At 39.4% G+C, this 25,820-nt stretch overlaps 1 protein-coding gene across 2 annotated transcripts in view; it reads right to left on the bottom strand.

Moving 5' to 3' along the window:
* NHS (NHS actin remodeling regulator) overlaps positions 1 to 25,820 on the bottom strand; it is a 365,870-nt gene that overhangs the window by 23,131 nt on the left and 316,919 nt on the right. The window lies entirely within an intron of this gene.

The following is a 25,820-nucleotide window of genomic DNA, read 5'->3' as shown; positions in this document are numbered from 1 at the left end:
TACAAGCGGCCAGAGAGAGACAGACAGTTACATACAAAGGAACCCCCATCAGACTAGCAACTGATTTCTCAACAGAAACTCATCAGGCCAGAAGGGAATGGAATGAAATATACCAAGTCATGCAAAGGAAGGGTCTAAATCCAAGAATACTGTACCCAGCAAGGCTATCAATCAAAATTGAAGGTGAAATCAGGAGCTTCACAGACAAAAAAGGACTAAGGGAGTTTATCACCACCAAACCAGCAATGAAAGAAATGCTAAAGGGTCTGCTGTAAAAAAAAAAGAAAGAAATAGGAAGCAAAGAAGGTACACAGGGGTATAGAATAAAAATGGTGTCAAATAAGTACCTATCAATAATAACTTTAAATGTAAATGGATTGAATGCCCCAATCAAAAGACACAGGGTAACAGACTGGATAAGAAAACAAAACCCAGATATCTGCTGTCTACAGGAAACCCACCTCAAAAAAAAGGATGCATACAGACTGAGAGTAAAGGGCTGGAAAAAGGTTTTCCAGGCAAATGGAAATGAAAAAAAAGCTGGGGTTGCAATACTTATATCTGACAAATTAGATCTCAAAGTGAAGGACATAACAAGAGATAATGAAGGCCACTTCATAATACTAAAGGGAGAAATCCAACAAGAAGAAATAACTCTGGTAAACATATATGCACCCAATACAGGAGCACCAAGATACATTAAAAAACTCCTGGAAGATATCAAAGGAGAGATTGACAGTAATACAATCATAGTAGGAGACTTCAATACCCCACTATCACCATTGGACAAATCCTCTAAACAAAAAATCAGCAAAGAAACATCAAACCTAAATGACTCACTAGAACAGATGGAATTAATCGACATCTTCAGAACATTTCACCCCAAAGCCACAGAATATACATTCTTCTCAAGTGCACATGGGTCATTTTCAAAGATAGACCATATGTTAGGTCATAGGCAAAGTCTCTACAAATTCAAGAAGATAGAAATCATATCAAGTATCTTCTCAGATCACAGTGGCATAAAACTGGAAATCAACTACAATAAAAACAACCCAAAGAAATCAAATACTTGGAGACTAAACAGCATGTTATTAAACCATGACTGGGTTACCAAAGACATCAAGGAAGAAATAAAAAACATCATGGCAACAAACGACAATGAAAACACAACAATCCAAAATCTATGGGACACAATGAAAGCAGTCCTGAGAGGGAAGTTCATAGCTCTACAAGCCTACTTCAAAAAACAAGAAACAATGGTAATAAATTACTTAACCCAACAACTCAAAGAGTTAGAGAGAGAGCAACAAGATAAGCCTAGTGTAAGCAGAAGGAAAGAAATAATAAAGATCAGAGCGGAGATAAACGACATAGAGACCAAAGAAACAATACAAAAGATCAACAAAACCAAGAGCTGGTTCTTTGAAAGGATAAACAAGATTGATGGACCTCTAGCCAGGCTCACCAAGAAGCAAAGAGAGAGGACCCAAATAAACAAAATCAGAAATGAAAGAGGTGAAATAACAACAGATCCCGCTGAGATACAAAGGATTGTTACAAAATACTACGAACAACTCTATTCCAACAAACTGGACAACCTAGAGGAAATCGACATATTCCTAGAAAAATACAACCTTCCAAAACTTAATCAGGAAGATTCTAAACAGCTCAACATGCCAGTAACTATGGAAGAAATTGAAGCAGTCATCAAAAAGCTTCCAGCAAACAAAAGCCCGGGGCCAGATGGCTTCACAGGAGAGTTTTATCAAACTTTCAAGGAAGAACTAAAACCTATCCTCCTCAGACTATTCCAAAAAATTCAAGAGGAAGGAACACTTCCAGGCTCCTTCTATGAAGCCAGCATCACCCTAATACCAAAACCAGATAAAGACAACTCAATGAAAGAGAATTACAGGCCAATATCCCTCATGAACATTGATGCCAAAATCCTCAACAAAATTCTAGCAAATCGGCTCCAGCAATACATCAGAAAGATCATACACCATGACCAAGTAGGATTTATTCCAGGAATGCAAGGATGGTACAATATCCGCAAATCAATAAACGTGATACATCACATAAACAAATTGAGAGATAAAAATCACATAGTCATATCAATAGATGCAGAAAAAGCATTTGACAAAATCCAACACCCTTTCTTGATAAAAACTCTCAACAAGGTGGGAATAGAAGGCTCGTACCTCAACATAATAAAAGCTATTTATGATAAACCCACAGCAAACATCATACTCAATGGGCAAAAACTAAAACCATTTCCCCTAAGAACAGGAACAAGACAGGGATGCCCACTCTCACCACTCCTGTTTGACATAGTACTGGAAGTATTAGCTATCGCAATTAGGCAAGAAGAAGAAATAAGAGGCATCCAAATTGGAAAAGAAGAAGTGAAGCTGTCCTTATTTGCAGATGACATGATCTTGTACATAAAAAACCCAAAAGATTCCATCAAAAAACTAATAGACTTAATAAATGAATTCGGCAATGTAGCGGGATATAAAATTAACGCCAGGAAATCTATGGCTTTTCTATACACCAATAATGAACTTACAGAAAGAGAGACTAAAAAAGCAATCCCATTTACCATCGCACCAAAAAAATTAAGATACCTAGGAATAAACTTAACTAAGGAGGTAAAAGACCTATACGCAGAAAACTACAGGACACTGAAAAAAGAGATAGAGGAAGACGTAAACAGATGGAAGAATATACCATGTTCCTGGATTGGTAGAATCAACATCATTAAAATGTCCATACTACCCAAAGCAATCTACAGATTCAATGCACTCCCCATCAAAATACCAACAGCATATTTCACAGACCTAGAAAGAACTCTCCAAAAATTCATCTGGAATAAAAAAAGACCCCGACTAGCCTCAGCAATCCTCAGAAAGAAGAATAAAGTAGGTGGGATCTCAATACCAGATTTCAAGCTGTATTACAAAGCCACTGTTCTCAAAACAGCCTGGTACTGGCACAAGAACAGACATATTGATCAATGGAACAGAATAGAGAACCCAGATATCGACCCAAACCACTATGCTCAATTAATATTTGACAAAGGAGGCATGAACATACAATGGAGTCAAGACAGTCTCTTCAATAAATGGTGTTGGGTAAACTGGACAGATACATGCAAAAAAATGAAACTAGATCACCAACTTACACCATACACAAAAATAAACTCAAAATGGATACAGGACTTAAACATAAGACGGGAAACCATAAAAATACTAGAGGACTCCACAGGCAACAAAATCTCAGACATATCCCAAAAGAACTTCTTCACTGACACTGCCCCTAGGGCAATGGAAGCTAAAGAGAAAATTAACAAATGGGACTACATCAAAATAAAAAGCTTTTTTACAGCAAAAGAAACCATCAACAAAACAACAAGAAAGCCCACCGCATGGGAAAACATATTTGCAAATGCTATCACTGATAAAGGTTTAATCTCCAACATCTACAGGCAGCTTATGCAACTTAATAAGAGGAAGATAAATGATCCAATAAAAAAATGGGCAACAGACCTAAACAGAATATTTTCAAAAGAAGACAGAAGGAAGGCCAAGAGACACATGAAAACATGTTCAAAGTCACTTATTATCCGAGAGATGCAAATCAAAACAACAATGAGGTACCATCTCACACCTGTCAGAATGGCTATCATCAACAAATCAACAAACAACAAGTGTTGGCGAGGATGCGGAGAAAAAGGAACCCTCGTGCACTGCTGGTGGGAATGCAGACTGGTGCAGCCACTGTGGAGAACAGTATGGAGTTTCCTCAAAAAAATGAAAATGGAACTCCCATTTGACCCAGTAATCCCACTCCTGGGAATATATCCGAAGAAACTAGAAACACCAATCAGAAAGGATATATGCACCACTATGTTCATAGCAGCACAATTTACAATAGCTAAGATTTGGAAACAGCCTAGGTGCCCATCAGCAGATGACTGGATCTGAAAACTGTGGTACATCTACACAATGGAATACTATGCTGCCATAAAAAAGAAGGAATTCTCATCATTTGCAGCAACCTGGATGGAATTGGAGAACATTATGCTAAGTGAAATAAGCCAGTCAATGAAAGAAAAATACCACATGATCTCACTCATTTAGGGATAGTAAAGAACATTATAAAGTGGTGAACAAAAAGATAGATACAGAGACAGTAAAGCATCAAACAGACTTTCAAAGTACAGGGGGAAAGTTTGGGAAAGGTGGGGGAGTTATGAAATCAAACGAAGGACTTGTATGCATACATATAAGCATAAACAATGGACGCAAAACTCTGGGGGGGGGAGGGCATGTGTGGGTGTGTGGTGGGGGGTAATAGTAAGATATGTACACATATAATACCTCAATAAAAATATTTAAAAAAAAAAAAAAAAAAAAAAAAAAAGAAGAAGTCACAGATAGTGATGTGCAGGTCTCAAGTAAGACACTGGAATATGCAAAATAGAGAGAAAACTCATGGAAGGAAGAAAAAAGGAGCCTGACACCAAAAACTACATGGTAAAGGAATTTGTTTCCAAAAAACCCAAAGGCTTTGGTGTCTCATGAAAGAATTTCAAAAAGTCAAACAGCAGGAAACTGCAAAGCAGAAAACATATTAATGATATTAATATATTAACTTTGGTAACTTGTCTTAAATCTCCTAAGTCACTTCTCCTGTTGAGTATTTTTTTTTCAGGAGTGAGAGATGAGGAGTAATTTTTTATCTGTTTGAGAAACCCCCAATCCCATTAAACAAGCATGAGGTAACACCTGGAAATGACTAAGGATAGTAAGTCCAGAGAGAGACTGCTCAGACTATTCAGTTTGGGTCATCAATATTAAGACAAGGTCTCCGTGGGTTACACTCCACAGAATATTCCTTTTCAACTAATCATTCTCTTGATAGTGACTCCAACCTCCAGCTTGTGAGGGATGAAATTAGGTACTCTTGAGCTTGTTTGTGAAAGGATTATGTTCTTTGATTCTACCACCTAGACACAAGCACTTGAATCCCTGCAGATGGTCAGTTGATTCAAAGTATTTTGATTTATAATATTCAAATAGGCTATGGTTTTATTTCTGTCATAAATTAGTAACTGCCTTAGTATAGTGTTTTAAAGCATCATCTTTCCTAGGTGTTTGGTCAAAGGAGGTAAAATTGTTCTGATTAGAATTTTATGTGATGAATGCAATAATCAGTTCGTAGAATTTTTTTCTAAATTATCAATGAAATAAAACTGCCAAATAACTGATACCTCAGGGCATCTCTGAATGGCTCAGTATGCCACTCCTTAATGGGTGCAGATGGATCAGGTTAGGAAAAGCTGCATGCTGATCATACTTGTATGCACTAAATTATTTTTTAAAGGCCCCTTTTAAATGAATCTTATTGCTTATTCTGGGTAAGACTTTTAAGGGCAAGAACCATTTCTTGTTTATAACTGTATTTCTACTGCCTCCATAGTGCTCAGTAAATATTTGTTGTACTGCTAGCACCCCCATGTTCCTGGCATACACAAGCAAAACAATCCTCTCTAAAGGAATAATATCAAATTGTGTCCACATATGATTATTCAGCACAGCATTGTCTAAGTGAAAGATAATAAGGTTAAGGAGGAGACAAGACAGTATGAGCAAGAAACATACCAAAAAACAGATTATAGAAGCAGACCCATAGGGACTCCTGCTTTTGGAATTACTACTCCATGCAGGAGTAGCAGTGAACTACCTTGACTTCCCAAGAATAAGTATGTGGAAAGATTGTTAGACCATTCATTCATTCATTCATTCAAGAGCATTTCTTTGATGAGGGTAAAAATCAGCCCCAGTGGAACAAATAAATTAAAAATAATATCTCCCTCATAAACAATTTCAAAAGTACAAAAAAAAGAATATCTCCCTCATGAACAATTTCAAAAGTACAGAAAAAAAGTCTAAATAATTATGCAGTGAGCATGCATATACTAATTATACAGTGAGTCTAAATAATTAAATTCACTGCATAATTATTTAGACTTTTTTTCTGTACTTTTGAAATTGTTCATAATGAGATGTTGGAGAAAAAAAATTTCTCCTTCCTTTTCCAGGCTCCCATTCTGACCTTCCTAACACTGATTATGAGAGGCCTCAGACTAAGTTGCACCATTTTAGAATCAGCCACTACCAGTTATGCCCATCTTGTCCCTGACAAAAGATGCTTCTTTGATGCTTTCATCCTATTCTTGTCCCTGCTGGCCTATCAGTTATACTCTCAAATCCTTTCCCTAGCTTCTCATGAATCTGTTTCAACAAAAGCTAGTTATAGTTATGGTGGGTGTTTAAAACAAGAAATAATAGACATTATACTCAAAAGCAGTCAAAGGCATTTCTTTGGTGAATAACAAGATACATTTTCTAAACCCAAATATTTTAGTGTTGTGTATAAGAAAAGTTCATTTCTTCACTTTTGTGGCTATTTCTTCAAAGATCTCAAGATTTTCCCAGTCCTTTCTCTTACTGCCAAAAGAAAAAACCATCCCTCCACATTTTACTTTATTTTTGGTTTTATTTTATATACTGATGGGGTTTATTTTGTTTCAGAACTTTCCAAAAGACATCTGTTAAAATGTTGTGGGTATTCCAGCAGGAAATGTTTTGAAAAATTGGCTTTGGCTTGTGATCTAACTGATACCACATGGCACTTACAGCAGTTGACTTTCAGAACTGATTTATTACTATCATGCTGTTTTAAACATGAAAATTATTTACTAGAGAATGGATATTGTGCAAGAAAGCCCACTGCATGGGAGAACATATTTGCCAATATTATCTACGATGAGGTTTAATCTCCAAATTTTACAGGGAACTTATATAACTTAACAAAAGGAAGATAAATAATCCAATAAAAAAAATGGGCAAAGGACATATATAGACACTTTTCGAAAGAGGACATACAAAAGGCAAAGAGATATATGAAAACATGCTCAAAGTCACTAATCATCTGAGAAATGCAAATCAAAACAATAATGAGGTACCATCTCACACCTGTCAGAATGGCTATCATCAACAAATCAACAAACGACAAGTGCTGGTGAGGATGTGAAGAAAAAGGAACCCTCGTGCACTGCTGGTGGGAATGCAGACTGGTGCAGCCACTGTGGAAAATATTATGGAGTTTCCTCAAAAAATTCAACTCCCATTTGACCCAGTGATCACACTTCTAGGAATATATCCAAGGAAATCAGAAACACCAATCAGAAAGGATATATGCACCCCTATGTTCATAGCAGCACAATTTACAATAGCTAAGATTTGGAAACAGCCTAAGTGCCTGTCAGCAGATGAGTGGATTAAAAAACTGTGGTACATTTACACAGTGCTGTAAAAAAGAAGGAACTCTTTGCAACAGCATGATGGACCTGGAAAACATCATGCTAAGCAAAATAAGCCAGTTGGAGAAAGATAAATATCACATGATCTCACTATTTGTGGAATATTATGACCAACAAAACTGATGAACAAAAATAGAGCCATGGGAGAAAAATAGTATTTTAGAATATAATAGAAGTAATCCTGTTATTTGCAGATTTTTAATATTTCCTACAACTTTTGTGATATCATACTATGTTAGTACAGTTTTGGTAATGTTATTGTACTTAAAATCCTTTTTTTCTTGGAATATTAATGCTTATTGCATGTAATATTATATTTAAGATCATTTATCTTGAATAATTGGTATTTACTGCATGTAACATTATTATATTTAAAATCATTTTTATTGAAAAAAAGTTCCCATTTAAAAAAAAAGAGAGAATGGATGTTGTGGTACATTTGAATCCTCTCTAATAAAATGGTAATATGCAAATTAACCATCACTCCACCACATAAGCCACACCCACCAGCCAAGCCATGCCCACCAGCCAATCAGGGTGACTATGCAAATTAACCCATCCAAGATGGCTACAGCCACAGAGACCAAGGTTTCCTAGGTAACAGAGGAAGCCAAGCTTTCCATATCCATTGCAGGCCTAAGCCTCCACTCAAGCTACAGAGTTTCAATAATAGAAGGTAAACAAATTCAAACAAATGGCGGCAGAATGGAGCTTGAGAGAGCAGGCCAGGGTTGTCGGCGGCAACAGGGGAAGCAAAGCTTTCTGCACACCCTGGCCAGGCCTACCCGCTTAAGGCAACAAAGTTTCAATTGTAGAAGGTGAATTAACTGCCACAGAAATGGCTGCCGCCCCGGAGGGAACAGCAGGCTTGGCTCCGCTCCAGGCTACAAAGTTTCAATTGTAGAAGGAAAATAAATTCCAGATACCAGGGCCTCCCCTTGGGTCGCCAGGGTGAGTGGATGGCCTGCAAACCACCACAGGCCCCTCGCTCAGGCCGCCCCACGCCCCAAGGGAACCCCACCCTGATCAGCGACACCCTTCAGGGCAAATCAGCTGGCCCCCACCCATGTACCAGGCCTCTATCCTATGTAATAAAAGAGTAATATGCAGAATGATCATCACTGCAACACACAATATAGCTGCCTCCATGTGGTCAAAGATCCTGCCCCCATGTGGACACAAGATGGCCACTACAAGATGGCCAGCAGGAGAGGGCAGTTGGGAGGCACCCGGCCTGCAAGGGAGGGCAGTTGAGAAGGACCAGGCCTGCAAGGGAGGGCAGCTGGAGGTGATCAACCCTTCAGGAGAGGGCAGTTAGGGGTGACCAGGCTGGCAGAGGAGGGAAGTTGGGGGCAAACAGGCTGGCAGGGGGGCAGTTAAGCATCAACCAGGCTGGCAGAAGAGTGGTTAGGGGGTGATCAGGCTGGCAGGTAGAAGCGGTTAGGGGCAATCAGGAAGGCAGGCAGGCAAGCAGTTGGGAGCCAGCAGTCCTGGATTGTGAGAGGGATGTCCGACTGCCTAAACATCCCTCCAGGAGTGCCAGATTGGAGAGGTTACAGGTTGGGCTGAGGGACAACCCCCTGCTGTGCACGAATTTCGTGCACCGGGCTTCTAGTACAAGTATAAAATATTAGTTTGAAGATGACCAATGCAAGGCACACTGGGTTCCTGGTGAGATGATTTAGGATCTTATTCTCATTCTATCCTGCGACTTGTTTGTCCATAGACCAAGTCCCCATATTTATGCACCTATTATGACCCATATATGAGATGGAGGGTCCTTGTTTGACTCATAGTTTCTTCCCTGGAGTGTCTGTATGAGTTTTACATAAATATGAAGTAATTTAATCTTTCTGAAGGCTTAAAGGAGTCTGGCAATACCTTCTTCACTTATCACTGTTGCTGTTGCAATTGCACAGCACTTTTATTCCCTTGAAACTTCCCAAAGTCTCCTACTAGCTGGCACTGTACTCTTATCTTCCAAACATGCTTTATAATATTTTTAACTCATATTGTGATTCTCCCCTTCCTTTCTCCTCAACTCTAACATTACCAAAGTGAGTATCTGCGGGGGGAAGGGGGACGGACTTTGAGGTAAATAAAAGTTCATGGCATATCCTATGCTTTCTATGTCCCAAGTCTTTCTTCCATTTCCTGGTTTATGCTTTGACAGTCAGGGCCTACATGCTTAACCAAAGGGCCCGAATTTAGCAATTCCCAAGTGCTCAAACCCTTCACACTGCATTCCCAGCCAGCTGAGAAGCTAGAAAGAAGCCCATAGATGCACTCACATTAACGTGCTGAGAACTACTAGTGATAAACCCAAATGAATAAATCTCTGAAGTGAATTCTAGACAATGGTTGTAGGCTTGGAGGGAGCTATTTGGGAATAGATGTGTACTGGGTTCTTCTTATAACCACATTATACATTAACTAGAGGCCTAGTGCACAAAATTCGTGCACGAGGGATGGGTTTGACCCTTAGCCCAGCCTGCACCCTCTCCAAATTGAGACCCCCCCTGAGGGATGTCCGACTAACCGTTTAGGCCCGATCCCACCGGGATTTGGCCTAAACGGGCAGTCGGACATCCCTCTCACAGTCCAGGACTGCTGGCTCCCAACTGCTCACCTGCCTGCCTTCCTGATTGCCCCTAACCGCTTCTGCCTGCCAGCCTGATCACCCCCTAACCACTCCCCTGCCAGCCTGATTGATGCCTAACTGCTCCCCTGCCAGCCCGATTGTCCCTAACTGCCCTCCCCTGCAGGCCTGCCCCCCCCCAACTGCTCTCTCCTGCAGGCCTGGGTACCTCCCAACTGCCCTTCCCTGCAGGCCTGGTCACCCCCAATTTCCTTCCTCTGCTGGCCTGGTCACCCCTAACTGCCCTCCCCTGCAGGCTTGATCACCCCCAACTGCCCACCCTTGCAGGCCTGTTCCTTCCCAACTGCCCTCCCCTGTTGGCCTGGTCGCCCACAACTGCCCTCCCTTGCAGGCCTGGTCCCTCCCAACTGGCCTCCCCTGCTGGCCATCTTGTGGTGGCCATCTTGTGTCTACATGGGGGCAGGATCTTTGACCACATGGGGGCAGCCATCTTGCGTGTTGGAGTGATGGTCAATCGGCATATTACTCTTTTATTAGATAAGATAGAGGCCTGGTGCATGGGTGGGGGCCAGCTGGTTTGCCCTGAAGGGTGTCCCGGATCAGGGTGGGGGTTCCCTTGGGGCATGGGGCAGCCTGGTTGAGGGCCTGTGGTGGTTTGCAGGCCAGCCATGCCCCCTGGCGACCCAAGCAGAGGCCCTTTTATCTGGGATTTATTTATCTGCTACAATTGAAACTTTGTAGCCTGGAGCGGAGCCAAGCCTTCTGCTCGCTCAGTGGTGGCAGCCATTTCTGTTGGGATTTATGTATCTTCTATAATTGAAACACTGTCGCCTTAAATGGAGGCCTGGGCCAGCCAGGGTGTGCGGGTGTGCAGAAAGCTTGGCTTCCTCCATCACTGGGGAAACCCAAGCCTCCCTTCTGATCTCTGTGGCTGTAGCCATCTTGGTTGGGTTTATTTGCATATTCACTCCGGATTGGCTGGTGGGCGTGGTTGGTGAGTGTAGCAGAGGTATGGTCAATTTGCATATTACTCTTTTATTAGATAGGATGTCAATTTAAAACATGAAAATGCATAACTAATCAGACTGGTGAAAATGACCTTATTATTGATAAGTCTGTTTTTCCAAACCACACCTTTATTTCTCTTCCCTAACAGATATTGCTACCATAAATTCCTCAACTCTCCAGGGAAGTATTTTGAAAACAAAACAAAACAAAACAAACAAACACACAAACACAACACACACACACACACACACACAAAACCCAACAATAACACACATACAAAATACAGCCATAGTAGGCGATTTTAACACCCATTGACATCAATAGATAGATTTTCCAGACAGAAAACCAACAAGGAAACAGCAGCCTTAAATGACACAGATCACATAGATTGAATTGATACCTTCAGAGCATTTCACCTCAAAGCAGCAGAATATACATTCTTTTCAAGTGTACATATAACATATTTGGGATAGACCACATATTTGGACACAGAATGAGTCTCAATAAATTTAGGAAGACTGAAATCACATCAAGCATCTTCTCTGACCATAATAGTATGAAACTAGAAATTAATAACAAGAAAAAAATGAAAAACTCACAAAGACATGGACACTAAATAACATGTTACTAAACTATGAACGGGTTAACAATGATATCAAGGAAGAAATAAAAAGATACCTTGAAACAAATGAAAATAAGAACATAACAACCAAAAAAAAAATCTATGGGAAACAACCAAAGCAGTACTAAGAGGGAAATTCATAGCATTGTACACCTATCTCAAGAAACAAACAAAAATCTCAAATAAACAATCTGACATTACCCTTAAATGAACTAGAAAAAGAACAACAAAAAAACCCCAAAGTGAGTAGAACAAAGGAAATAATAAAACTAAGAGCAGAAATAAAATAAAGGCTAAAAAAAAGGGAAAAAAAATAAAATTGAGTCTCAAAAACAATGGAAAAGATCAATGAAACCAAGAGCCAAATAAAACAAACACAAAAGAGTAAGCTCTCCTTCATTTTATTTTTTTAAATATTTTTATTGATTTCAGAAAGGAAGGGAGAGAGAGAGAGAGATAGAAACATCAATGATGACTGAGAATCATTGATCAGCTGCTTTCTGCATGTCCCATACTGGGGATTGAGCCCACAACCCAGGCATGTGCCTTTGACCAGAATCGAACCCAGGACCCTTCAGTCCGCAGGCCGATGCACTATCCACTGAGCAAAACCAGCTAGGGCAGTGCTCCTTCATTATGGAATCCTTCTATAATAGATGATAGATGTTTTGAGTATAAGATCAACCCCCTAGTGAGCAGACCTTGAAGGGCAATGGCATTGGTGCAGTTTTCATTCAAAGGGAGGCTTTCTGAAATACAGTGTGTTAACTGCAAAGAATATTTATTTCCTTTTGATCTCAGCTGGACCTGAACAAAAATTATTAGGGTGGTGGAATGCAAAATGATTTTATGTATTTTAAAGTCCAGGAATACTTTGTTTAATAGGCTTCTATTAATGAAGCAACTTAAATGTGCAGAGCATAACAAAACTGTATTTTGAAGCATGTATGGAAAGTAGTTCCTGCATGAATGGAAAACAGTGCTCCAAGGAGGCTAGAACACTTCCTGCTGCCACTCAGTTGTTTATTCACAGGAATTGCTCTGGACTGTAAAGAAGAACACAAAACAAGGTCCACTGGACCATGATCACTGTGATGTTGATGCCAGCAAGTAGCTTATTCATCCCCTGTGGCCAGCTTTGCTAATTAGTGGGGTCACTACCAAGGGCCACTTAGTGTCAATCCTCAAAGGTTGCTAGCACCAAATAGAATCCACAAATGGGGAAAAGGCAGGCCAGGCTTTGAAGTGCAGGGAAGGGAAGGAGACTTTGAACTGCTACAAACAGCACAAATACACTAACCCAAATCGTAGGAGCTGGCAGCATGAGTCCCAGAACATCCCAGAGATTCAGGGAGAGTTCCTCCCTCACCCTCTATGTTTTGCCCTCAGCTAGGGGATCCAAGGGTGTGTGGAAACTGAAGAGATGTTGCACATTTAGTCTCACTCTAAGCGACACTTTTCCTTCACAACTCAGGTCAGATGTGGCAAAAGCCCAGTGGGGTCATACTTGACCTTATCACATCAAATAATAAAAAAGATAATATCTTCTCATACACAAGCCATGCACATTCTGTTTTAACTTTTACCCTGTTTCCTTTTTTCCCCCTGTTTGGAATCAACACTTTTTGAGTATGGCTCTGTGAATGTTATGGAATAGACTCATGTAATCCTACCACAATCAGGATTCAGAACATTGCCATTATCCACACTATCCCTTTATAGTCAAAGTCTCCTCCCATTCCTAGCCCCTGGGACCCACTAATCTCTTCTCCATCACTACAGTTTTGTCTTTTTGAAAGTGTCATATAAACGGAATCATACCTTTTGAGACTGGTTTCTTTCATTCAGCATAATGCCTTTCAGATCCATCCTAGTTGTTGTGTGTATCAGTAATTTGTTCTTTTTTACTGTGAGTAGTATTTCATTGCCTGCTTATAATTTGAACAATGAATTACTAGTAAATGTCTCAGGCATGCAGGAGAATGTCAACCTGAGAATATTCTGTAATAATGTGTACAGAGAAGTAATTTTATTGGCTGTTCCACAGCCAGGCTAATGTTTCAAAAAGAAAGAATTCCAAAACTAAAACCTACAACAAAAATTTTTCTTTATTTCTCAGAATATTTCATATAAACCAGACTCATTGTCTAATACTTTAGGTAGCTATTGTGCTGGCTATTAAGATGTCTGACAGCTCTAAATCTGTTCTTGCATATTCTACATTTTTATGCTGGAACTCTGCAAACATCATTTCTTCCTCGCCAGCTACATTCTGTTAGCTTCTTCCCTAGGAGTGTCAGCTGTTTTCTGTAGTTACTATCTTTGTGTCACCTCAGTTTTCCATTTATCATGTCAATATTATTATAACTCCTTTTAGAATTATTTCTGTTAAAATAACTAGTGTGATTTCTATTTTCCTGACTGGACCCTGATTGATAAAATATGTGCTATCAGGCTTTCAGCCCTGGTTAGCTTGTATCAGAGGCATCTAAAGTACTTGTTCCTTCTGGTTTCTTAGACCAATGAGGAAAATATGAAGCAGTCTGATGTTCTGTAAGGTGTCAAGACAATAATGATCTTTGCAGCTTATGATAGAGAGCAGGAGTGCTAACATAGTCTCAAAAGCAAAGTGTTTCTGGTGACCCTTGAAAATGGTTTTAGAGGGGAAAAGTATTTGCTGGGTTCAATAGCTGTATCATTGCACATGCTAGGTGCTGTGCTGATTTGCTCCAAAAATACCACATTGAAACAGCAGCTACAATGTAAGTCACATGCTATTTACAGCCAGTCTCCAAGATCCATCTACCTTCTGCAAAGACCAGACAGGTAAGTTAAATGGACAGTGTGACAGACATCACCATGCCTGCAATCTTATGTTTTAAACTAATGTCACATTCTTCTCTCCCTACTATATTAAGAAAAAGCCTCTAGAAATTGAGGAAATTACCCCTATACATGCATGGCTTGGTATTTTCATAAAGCAAGGCTCTTTCTGATCATGTTACTTCTGTGCCCTTCAATAATTTCCTATGCCCATGGAATAAATTCAAGCTTTTTAGTCTGGCATTCAAAACCCTTCAAGATCTGGTCTATTAAAGCATTGCAGCCAAAACAAAGTATATGAATTCATGTATAAGCACTGTACTTTCTCCTGCCTCTGTGTGATTTCTCTCTTGGTTTCCTCAGCCTTTAATCCTTTTCTTCCCAGCATTCACATCAAAAGTATACCCCATCCTTCAACCCAAATGCTACCTTTACCATGAAGTTTGATCCTAAAATCCAACCCCATTCTAACACCACCACCTTATAGTCAGTACCATATAATTTCCTTAGATGACAGAGATTATGTCTCACTCATTTTTATATTCCTTTAGTACTTATTGATAGTAGCTGCCCAATTGTTGTTGGTCTTTTGTTTTGTTTTTCAAAACGAAGAAATAAATAAGAGGCCACAATGGGATAGGGGACATTCCAAATGGAGATACTGTTTTAAGAGTGCAGGATAGTTTTTTGGGATATATTCCTAGAAGTGGAATCACTGGGTCAAATGGGAGCTCCATTTTTAGTTTTTTGAGGAAACTCCATACTGTTCTCCACAGTGGCTGCACTAGTCTGCATTCCCACCAGCAGTGCACCAGGGTTCCTTTTTCTCCACATCCTCGCCAGCACTTGTCATTTGCTGATTTGTTGATGATAGCCATTCCGACAGGTGTGAGATAGTACTGCATTGTTGTTTTGTTTTGCATCTCTCCGATGATTAGTGACTTTGAGCAGGTTTTCATAGGTCTCTTGGCCTTCCTTCTGTCTTCTTTCAAAAAGTATCTATTTAGGTCAGTTGCCCATTTTTTTATTGGGTTGTTTAACTTCCTTTTATTAAGTTGTATGAGTTCCCAAGAAACTAGAAACACGAATCAGAAAGGATATATGCACCCCTATGTTCATAGCAGCACAATTCACCATAGCTAAGATTTGCAAACAGCCTAAGTTCCCATCAGCAGATGAGTGGATTAAAAAACTGTGGTACATCTACACAATGGAATACTACGCTGCAGTAAAAAAGAAGGAGTTCTTACCATTTGCAACAACATGGATGGAGCTGGAGAGCATTATGCTAAGTGAAATAAGCCAGTCAGAGAAAGATAAATATCACATGATCTCACTCATTTATGGAATATAATGAACAACATAAACCGATGAACAAAAACAGATCCAGAGACAGAGAAACATTGATCAGAACGTCAAACCTCAGGGAAGGTAGGAGAGGGTGGGGGTAAGGGGAGAGATCAACCAAAGGACTCATATGCGTGCATATAAGTCTAATCAATGGACACAGACAACAGGGGGGTAAGGGCATGAATGGGGGGGGGGTTGGGGTAAAATGGGGGAATAAGGACACATATGTAATACCATAATCAATAAAGAAATTTTTTTAAAAAGGAGTGCAGGATATTTTCTAGATGAGTACGTATAGTTTGGTTTGACTGAGGTCTAATGTCTGTGCAAAGGATTTGTGGGAAATCCATCAGAAAAGATAAGTTAGGACTAGATTGTACAGAGGCAAGAGAGTAGGCCTAAGTATTTGAACATTTCTTTAGGCAGAATGAAACAATTGAAGGCATAGGATTACAGAAGAATTTGTATGTCCAAGGTTCTCCTACCAAGAATTTTTGTTAACTGGTTTAAGGGAGAAAATTAGATGTGACAAAAGGAAACACCTAAGCTTAAGCAAGAGAGACCGGATGGACACAACCATTTTAAGACAGATCATAAATCAACAGAATACTTCTGAGAGAGCTTGCAAAACCATAAAGATAGTTTATAAAAGCAAAACAAGACCTGTCTAGGACACTGTGGTGTGTATAATTATTTTTTAGTAAAGGAAAGGCTTCGTCAGTATTTCTTAGTCACAGTTCTTATAAACCAATAGAATATCAAACATCTCTAAATGTGGACCCATGGAGAAAGGGGAAGGGAGGAGCTGAGTAAGACTAAGATAGAGCTGGTGATGAGAGAGAGAGTGAGGCAGTGAGGTCTTTATCTCAGGGTAGGTTAAATACTATCGAAATACCCTTTCTGCCAGCTCTTGTCTTTAATCCTCTTTTCTGACTCAGAAGTCCATTCTCACTCTTTTGATTCTTCTGTATACTAGTTCAGTTTTTCTAAGAAGCTGCTTTCTCTTAAGACCATTTTTTTCTTCTATATATAAAGTGGAAAAGTAAACATAGTCATTGTTTATAGCTCTGGAATATGACCAAGAAGGTCTGGGTCTTAGTTTGGATGATTTCCTCCATTGACTTACCAAAAAGGTTGTTGGAATGTCCCTTGTCCTCCAAATGCACCTCCTTGGTAAGAAGAAAAGTATGATTTGACAGACTTTTCTTTTAAAATCCATAGATGCCACAGTGGTATGTTAGAAAACCATTATCGGGATATAAAATAACAAGGAATCCCTAATATTCTTTCCCAGCTAGTTTTATCAAGTCAGACAAGGAATATAATTGTGGACACAATACATTGTAATGAGTTAACTGTCAATCCTGATGATAAGGATTTAGGCCTCAGTGTTCCTCTGTAACCTGATCAACTGTTGGGATAGGGCTCAATCTTATGTAAAACATCTTCCTCTTATACCACTAGATATTCTACCCCTCGATCACTTATAAGGCTTGGAGAGGGACACTTGGTGAGACTGATAGAGTCTCTTAACACAAATGAGGAAAGATGACATTGTGCCTATACATCTAGCAGAGACTTCGATTTCAAGAGCCCTCATGGACCGGACTGCAGGCTCAATACAGCAATAAATGTTTCAGCTCAGAGTGTTGTAATCTATTGGAAATGCCTGCATTAGGCTTGCACAGGGGAATAGCAGGTGAATGTCCCAAGTATTTGCAGATTCAGGCCTGGACCAGGAACCTGACTGATGAAAACAGATGAGCTAAACATTCCATTCAGGAAGGGATGAAGGTGAACTGCTATGACAAACTGACTCCACACTCTGAAATGGGAATCTATGCCATGATGATGTTACTAAGGACCACGTAAACTTCTAATCATCTTATATTCTCTGTGGTCTTCTAAATTTTGCTATTTAAAGTAATGATCAACTAAGCGTTTCCTGATTGAACTTATACTTTATTGAAGCCAAATATCTATCATAGGTATTATAGTATAAGCCCCAATCCAGGAACTGTGAAATATTCATGCCTAAATGTGTGTGTGTGTATATTTTGAATAATGGTATACTTTTAGAGAAGTTGCAAAAATAGTAGAGTCCCTATATACTCCCTATTTAGCTTGTCCTAATGTTACCATCTTACACAACCATAGTACATTTATTGAAACCAGGAAATGAACATTGATAAATGTTATTAACTAATCTATTAACTTTATTTGGGGTTTTCTAGGTTTCCCACTCATGTCCTTTTCCTAGTGCTGGATTCAATCCAGAATATCACATTGCATTTAGGTGTCAAATCTCCTTAGTCTCTTTCAATTTGATATTGTCCCTCAATCTTTGCCTTTCATGTTCTTGACACTTTTAAAGAGTACTGACCCATTATTTTCCAGAATGTCCCTCAGTTTGGGGTTGTCTAATGTTTTCTTATGATCAGATTGAGGTTACACGTTTTTGGCAAGAATCCCACATAAGTGTCCTATCAATTCATCATATTATGAGGTATATATAGGCATGCCCTACTACTGGTGATGTTAACTTTGATGGTGTCTGCCAAGTTTTTGCAGCAGCTTCCAAGTTACTATTTTCTCTCTATAATCAACAAGTTATCTTGTGGGGAGAAACTTTGAGACTTATGCAAATATCCTGTTTCTTAAAGTAATTTCACCCAACTAATTTTAGCATTCATTGATGATTACTGCCTGGAAAAATTGTTACTGTCATATTTGAGTAATGCTGATTTTTAAAATTTCCATCAATACTTCTATATTTCTTCATTAGATTTCTTCTGTAAGGAAGAGCTACTCCATCCTCATGTATTTATTTACATATCCCAATTTACTTAATACCAGTATACATTCACATATATTTATTTTATTTTCTGTGTTATAATCTCTTACTATTATTTTATTGCACAAAGTGTCCCAGATTTGGCCATTGGGATCCCTCCATGTTGGCTATTATGTCCTTTTGACATACCCCTATTATTTTCTGAGCACTTGCTGCTTTCTGGCATCTCAAGTGAGTCTAGGATTATCTTATATTTTCCTTTTCACCATATAAACAATTTCTCCAAGGAACCTGGTTTCTTTTATTAGAGAACTAGAGGCCCGGTGCACAAAATTCGTGCATGGAGGGGGTGTGTCCCTCAGCCCAGCCTGCACCCTCTCCAATCTGGGATCCCTTAAGGGATGTCTGACTGCCCGTTTAGGCCCAATCCAGGTAGGATCAGGCCTAAATGAGCAGTCGGACATCCCTCTCACAATCCAGGACTGCTGGCTCCCAACTGCTCGCCTGCCTGCCTTCCTGATTGCCCCTAACCACTTCTGCCTGCCAGCCTGATCACCCCCTAACCACTCCCCTCCCAGCCTGATTGATGCCTAACTGCTCCCCTGCCAGCCTGTTTGATCCTAACTGCCCTCCCCTGCAGGCCTGGTCAACCCTAACTGTCCTCCTGTGCAGACCTGGTCCCCCCCAACTGCTCTCCTCTGCAGGCCTGGGTCCCCACCAACTGCCCTCCCCTGCAGACCCGGTCGCCCCTAACTTCCCTCCTCTGCCGGCCTGGTCACCCCTAACTGCCCTCCCCTGCAGGCTTGATTGCCCCCAACTGCCCTCCCTTGCAGGCCTGGTCCCTCCAACTGCCCTCCCCTGCTGGCCATCTTGTGGTAGCCATCTTGTGTCCACATGGGGGCAGCCATCTTTGACCACATGGGGGCAGCCATCTTGTGTTGGAGTGATAGTCAATTTGCATATTATTCTTTTATTAGATAGGATAGAGGCCTGGTGCATGAGTGGGGGCTGGCTGGTTTGCCCTGAACGGTGTCCTGGGTCAGGGTGGGGGTTCCCTTGGGGCGTGGGGTGGCCTGGGCAAGGGGCCTGTGGTGGTTTTCAGGCCGGCCATGCCCCCCGGAGACCCAAGTGGAGGCCCTGGTATCTGGTATTTATTTATATTCTATAATTAAAACTTTGTAGCCTTGAGTGGAGCCAAGCCTCCTGCTCGCGCTGTGGCCGCAGCCATTTTTGTTGGGATTTATTTATCTTCTATAATTGAAACTTTGTAGCCTTGAGCAGAGGTCTGGGCCAGCCAGGGCAGGCGGGAAGCTTGGCTTCCTCCATTGCTAGGGAAACCCAAGCCTCCTGCTCACTCTGTGGCCATAGCCATGTTAGTTGGGTTAATTTGCATACCCACTCCTGATTGGCTGGTGGGCGTGGCTTGTGGGTATAGCAGAGGTACAGTCAATTTGCATATTACTCTTTTATTAGATAGGATAGTATTTAGAAACAAAATCTGGGTACTAGATGTCCTCAGTGTTGCCAGAGTGTCACCATCAGAATGGCTGCTTAGATAATATGTTTGGGGACTTTATCATGGCTGTTTGAACAGGAAAGTTAGGCACCTTAAAAGCCTCCTACATTTCCACTTCTGCAACATGGTTTATGCCTCAGTGTTGCATGTCCTTGGGTGTTTTTTACTTCACATGTCTGAGTAGAAAAGATTAGAATTATGGAGGTACTTAACTTATCTTTCCCAAGAGATTTAAAGATTGTGGCCCTAGCTGGTTTGGCTCAATGGATAGAGCATGAGCATGAGGACTGAAGGGTCCCAGGTTCAATTCAGGTCAAGGGCACATGCCCGGGTTGTAGGCTCGATCCCCAGTAGGGGGCATGCAGGAGGCAGCTAATCAATGATTCTCTCATCATTGATGTTTCTATCTCTCCCTCCCTCTCCCTTCCTCTCTGAAATAAATAAAAATATATCTTTAAAAAAAGAAAAAAGATTGTGTTCAGTATCCTGAAGATTTTGACAAATGATTATGCTGGAAGCCATGGTCACCTCCCAATAGAGGACCAAAGCATTAGTTGTCTGGTTACATTGGTTTCCTACCTTCCTGTGTAGACCACTGTTAATCTCTTAGAAACACAGAATCTAGAGGTGTTGGCACAACCTGAGGTGGCACTACAGACCTTTCAGTGAGCCAGAGCAGCGTCTTTACCAAAGTCAGCTTAGTTTAGACCTCACTGAATTAGGCTGTTACCATTCTAATGTCTGTCTAAGTCTATTCATTCATATATCTGCCTGTGACTGACATTCTCTGACTCATTTCTTGCTTGCTGACTTACTTGCTTGGGAAGAAAGATGTGTGCACACTTCTTCATGAAGGGAATGGCTACAGAACACCACTGCAAAGGAAAGGAAAGGAGTGGGGAACAGAAAAGTACCCAGGTGGGATGGTCCAAGTATAAATGAATGAGGAATTCTGTATGAAGTATTATTCTGGCTTTGAGATCAAGTGATGTAATATAAGAATTGTATAAAAGGGAAATTATTTGATACTTATCTATTTGGATTACTCAGAGGCTCTTTGACTTGAATATTTAAAGTTACTTAAGTTGTGGCTGTTTCCTCTTTTGGAGTTATGTCTTGCTGTTTTAGTTAAAATTATATTCATCAACCCATCAATAAATATTTGTGTTAAAACACAACAAAAATATTATTTCCTAAGTTACTTAGGTTAGCTAATTTCTTCCCTACCACATTCATTGCTATAATTATAAAGGCTTTAAAAATATTTTAATGTCTGGAGTTCTAGTTGCCCTTTGTAGGTTTACTTTTTCAGTGTTTTTCTTGGCTATTCTTTATGTTTGTTTCGCCATAAAACCTTTTGTATCAGTGGGTCTAACTCCATTTTTAAAAAAAGCTTTTTGGTAAATTTATGGGGATTGTGTTAAATTTATAAATTAACTTAGAGAGAACTGACTTGCTTATAATGCTGAATCATTAATCATTCTATCCAAGAACAGAGGACATCCTCCCATTTGAGAAAATATAATTTTGTGTCTTTTAAGAATGCTTTAAAGGTTTTGTTTTTTTACAGATAGGTTTTATACATTTCTGGTAAATTAATTCCTAAGTATTTAATCTTCTTTGTTATTGCTGTAAGTGGAGTTTTCTCTACCACTAGGTCTTTTAATTGTCTATCATTTGTATAAATGAAGGGTATTGCTTTTTGTGTTTATAGCCTGTTAACTTGCTGAATTCTTTTGTTTGAGTCAGTTTTATCATTGATTCTCTAGGATTTTTCTGATATAGTATCATACCATCTGCAACTAGATATAGGTTTACCTCTTCTTTACCAATTCTTATGTAATTGATTTATTTTGTCTAGTTGCATTGATTAACATAATGCTAATTAGTAGCAGAGATAGTGAGCATCCTTGCCTTGTTCCAGATTTTAGTGAAAATGCCTGTTTCCCCATTAAGTAAGAAATGGGAACGTTCTACTTCATTTTCTTTTTTAAATTAAATCTTTATTGTTGAAAGCATTACATACTGTATGTCCCCTTTTTACCCCCATGGGCCCCTTCTGGCCTGCCCCTGCCCCTCACCCCAGGCCTTCACCACCTCTTGTCTGTCACGGTTTATGCATTATGCATACAAGTTTTTTGGTTGATCTCTTCCCATCCATTCACCCACCCCCACTCTGAAAGTCCACAGTCTGTTCTGTGCTTCTGTGTATCTGGATCTATTTTGTTCATTAGATTCCACATATGAATGAGATCATGTGACACTTGTCTTTCTCTGACTGGCTTATTTCACTTAGCATAATACTGTCCAGGTCTCTCCATGCTGTCTCAAAGGGCAAGATATCCTTCTTTTTACTGCTGCATAGTATTCCATGGTATAAATGTACCATGCTTTTTTAATGCTCTGAAATAATTTATAGAGTATTGGGATTATCTGGACTTTGAAGTACTCCTCTGGGAATCCATCTGAGCCTGAAATCACCTCCTTTGCCATCCTTGATGAGGGAGGACTACAAGATGGGCTTTAATTAGAAGACACCCCTTGAATTTTCAACTGAGAGAAGGTTTTAAGCTAAATTGGATGGTCAGTTTCCTGTGAATTCCTCTTGGAGAACTTTTGATAGAAATCAAATGTCAAGAAACTAAATTCCCCCTCTTTCCACTTATAGGAGCTATGAGGCTACTTTAGAGCCATCACCAAATGTCACTAGACAAATGACACTGTGTCCCTTGAAAAATTTAAATAACCCAAGGCACCCTTATAATTTTACTATAGTGCCCTGGAGTACTTCATCATACAGTTAGGGAACTACGGTATATGGTGTATAGCCTTTCAACCTTTTTCCTCTGCATGTGTGCATACATACTCACATATATACTCATAGATACTTTTGAGTTCATACTATACACTGTTTAAAAATCCCTGATGATAAAACATATTTCATGTCATTATAGTCTTCTATAATACATTTTTATATTGTATAATTACCTATGCATATATCAGAATTCATTAAAGTAAGTCTCTACTGGTGAACTTTTAGGATATTTGTAATTATTTTCCTTATTGTAGACAGTATTTTGATGAACACCCTAGTGATTAAATGTTTGCATCACTCTTGTTATTGCCTTGGGATAAATTCCTAGACATAGAATTGCTGGATCAAAAGATATGAATCTATAATAGTGTTGATAAGTATTAGGAAATTGCCCTGTAGAAAGATGAGACAACTTTTACTTCCTCCAGTCTTATATATGAGTATACATTATAGGCTTTTCATTTTATGGTAAGAGTTTTATTGTGATTATGAATATAGATTCAGATATTCATGTATTTTAGGTACTGTGCTGATACTTTCACACCCACACACACAATTTAAACATACTTACATAACATTGTATTAAGCCTTCTTAAAAACCTGGTAAAACTGAAGTTATTATCCCCATTTTGCAGATAAAGAAACTTGGACTCAGAAAGATATAATAAAATCTTCCAAATCACATAATCAAAAAGTTGTAGAGCTAGGATTTAAACCTAGTTAGACCTATAATATTATTACTATATCAGTGATATGTCAGAGACTTGATTGGCTAATAATAATAACAATGATGATGTCTACTACATATTGAGTGCTTATTATGTATCAGGTACTGTTGATATGTATAAACACATTCATGTTCCAAACTTATGAGGTATTATTTACATTATCCCTGAGACACTGAAATGATTCACTTGTCCAGGGTCACACAGCTAGTAAATGGTAGAGCTGGTATTCAAGTCCAGGGCAGAGATGTGGAATATTGTGTATCATAATCTCATTATGAATGCTTTTTTTAAAGGAGGAAAAATGGCTAACTTAAAGTCTTATAGTTGAAAGGAGCGTTTCTGTCTAAGAAAAGGTCTATCAAGCAATTTGTTATCTAAGAAAATGTGTATCTAGCAACTTGGCTGCAAATTTCTTGTCCTTATACCTGCAGCTTTTTTTATTACAGTAATATACAGTCCTATAAGACAATTGCAAAGAACCATGTTCTATTCGAAGTCATCTCCAAGTATGAGGGATATAACATGAATGGAAAAATCTTCCAATGATCCTGGTAACTCAAACTCAATTGAACAAATGAAACAGTTTAAATTTCCCCAACTTACTTAAATACTAAGTATTATAATTTGAGATGGGTAAATTTTCTGGAGTTTACATAAGTATGATCTACAGGCTTATTGATGTGTGTTGGGTAAATACCCTCATTGCTATTCATTATTTTAAGCCTTTTCCTGTAGTCTTACTTTGGTATTTAGACATTATTAAAAATTATGCAGAATATGACTAAGGGTAATATTTTTAGGTCATTTCTATAAATGCTCAACATTCCTCTCTCCCCTCTCCCTCAGAAAATCAACTTAATGAGCCACAAAACATATATAATGAATGGGGAAAATATTTTTAGCATTTTATGCAGAAAATGCCTCATTAAAAGCAAATACTTCAGCAAGCAGAGCTGAGCTTAATATGAGCTTTTGTTGAGTAGGGGCTTTTATGACAAATCACTAGCATGTGTAACTGCTCTATAAAAAGACCTAGAGAACTCTAAGAGGCTCTTACCTTCTTTTCTTACTCCTGGGCTGCATTGCAGCAATGGAGTGAGGGTAACATGACACTCAGTAGATATTCAATGAGTCTGAAGGACATGAAGCTTATTGTCCAGCCACAAGTAGGAAATATGTCTATGAATTGTCCAATATCACTCTGTTTTATCTGGACATGTCATATCATGCAGACTCATTCAGATGAAGTCTGTTTTTCTGGGCGTTTGGCATCATCTGACCCAAATAATTTGCATCTATTTTGCATATTGAAAAAGCCATAAATGTGCAGGGTTTATAGTCATACACATAAATTTAATTCAAATAAAAATCTCACTGTGTAACCACACTCTTGTAACTTCTTTAGACTTTGGGCCTCAAACTAAAATGACAAGAGAGCAGGAGTCCAGCCATTCGGGTAGGCAGAATGGGCTGATTTGGTCACAGAAACCATAACCCCTCATGGCAATGATGCCCTACTCAGAGACACAAAGTTGTCCCCACTGAGGCCCCAGAAGGCACATCTGGGCCGATGGTTTCTGCAGTGGTGCTGATAGTCTGCAGGAGAATGCAGATGTTCTGAGCTGTGCTCAGCTTCATCTGTGATCTATACTTGGGGGTTGGGCTAAGTTACAGCCACAGCCACTGAGGCAAGGCTGAACTCACCATTGGTGATGACATCACTCTGGTAATTGGCTACTCTGAAGAACTAGCCTCCTTTATAGAATGGGGAAGCATGAAATGATGAAATGAACTGTGCACAAATGAAAAGTTAACACATCATTTAAGTTCTCTCCCAGCTCATCCCATTGAGTCAGCCAAACTCTCACTTGACTAGGAATAACAGTGGTGGTTATAGTAGTTAACGTTTATTGAGGTCTTACTCTGTGCCAGGCACTGTGCTAAGTTATTTTCATGCCTTGTCTCATTTAACCCTCAAACACTATAATCTAGGTATATTTAATATCCTCATGTTACAGACAAGGGAACTGAAGGCAGTGAAGGTAAGTAACCTGCCCTAAATCTTTCAGTTTATGTGCAGAAGAAGGACTTGAAGTAAAATTTCCCTCTTATTTTTAGATTCCTTAACTGTTACTGCTTCACTGCATTATATAACCAGGTAACTGAAAAAAT

Source organism: Eptesicus fuscus, chromosome 1 (genome assembly GCF_027574615.1).
Source record: "Eptesicus fuscus isolate TK198812 chromosome 1, DD_ASM_mEF_20220401, whole genome shotgun sequence".
In the NCBI taxonomy this organism is placed as follows: Eukaryota; Metazoa; Chordata; class Mammalia; order Chiroptera; family Vespertilionidae; genus Eptesicus; species Eptesicus fuscus.
This window is presented reverse-complemented; position numbering and strand designations above follow the sequence as displayed.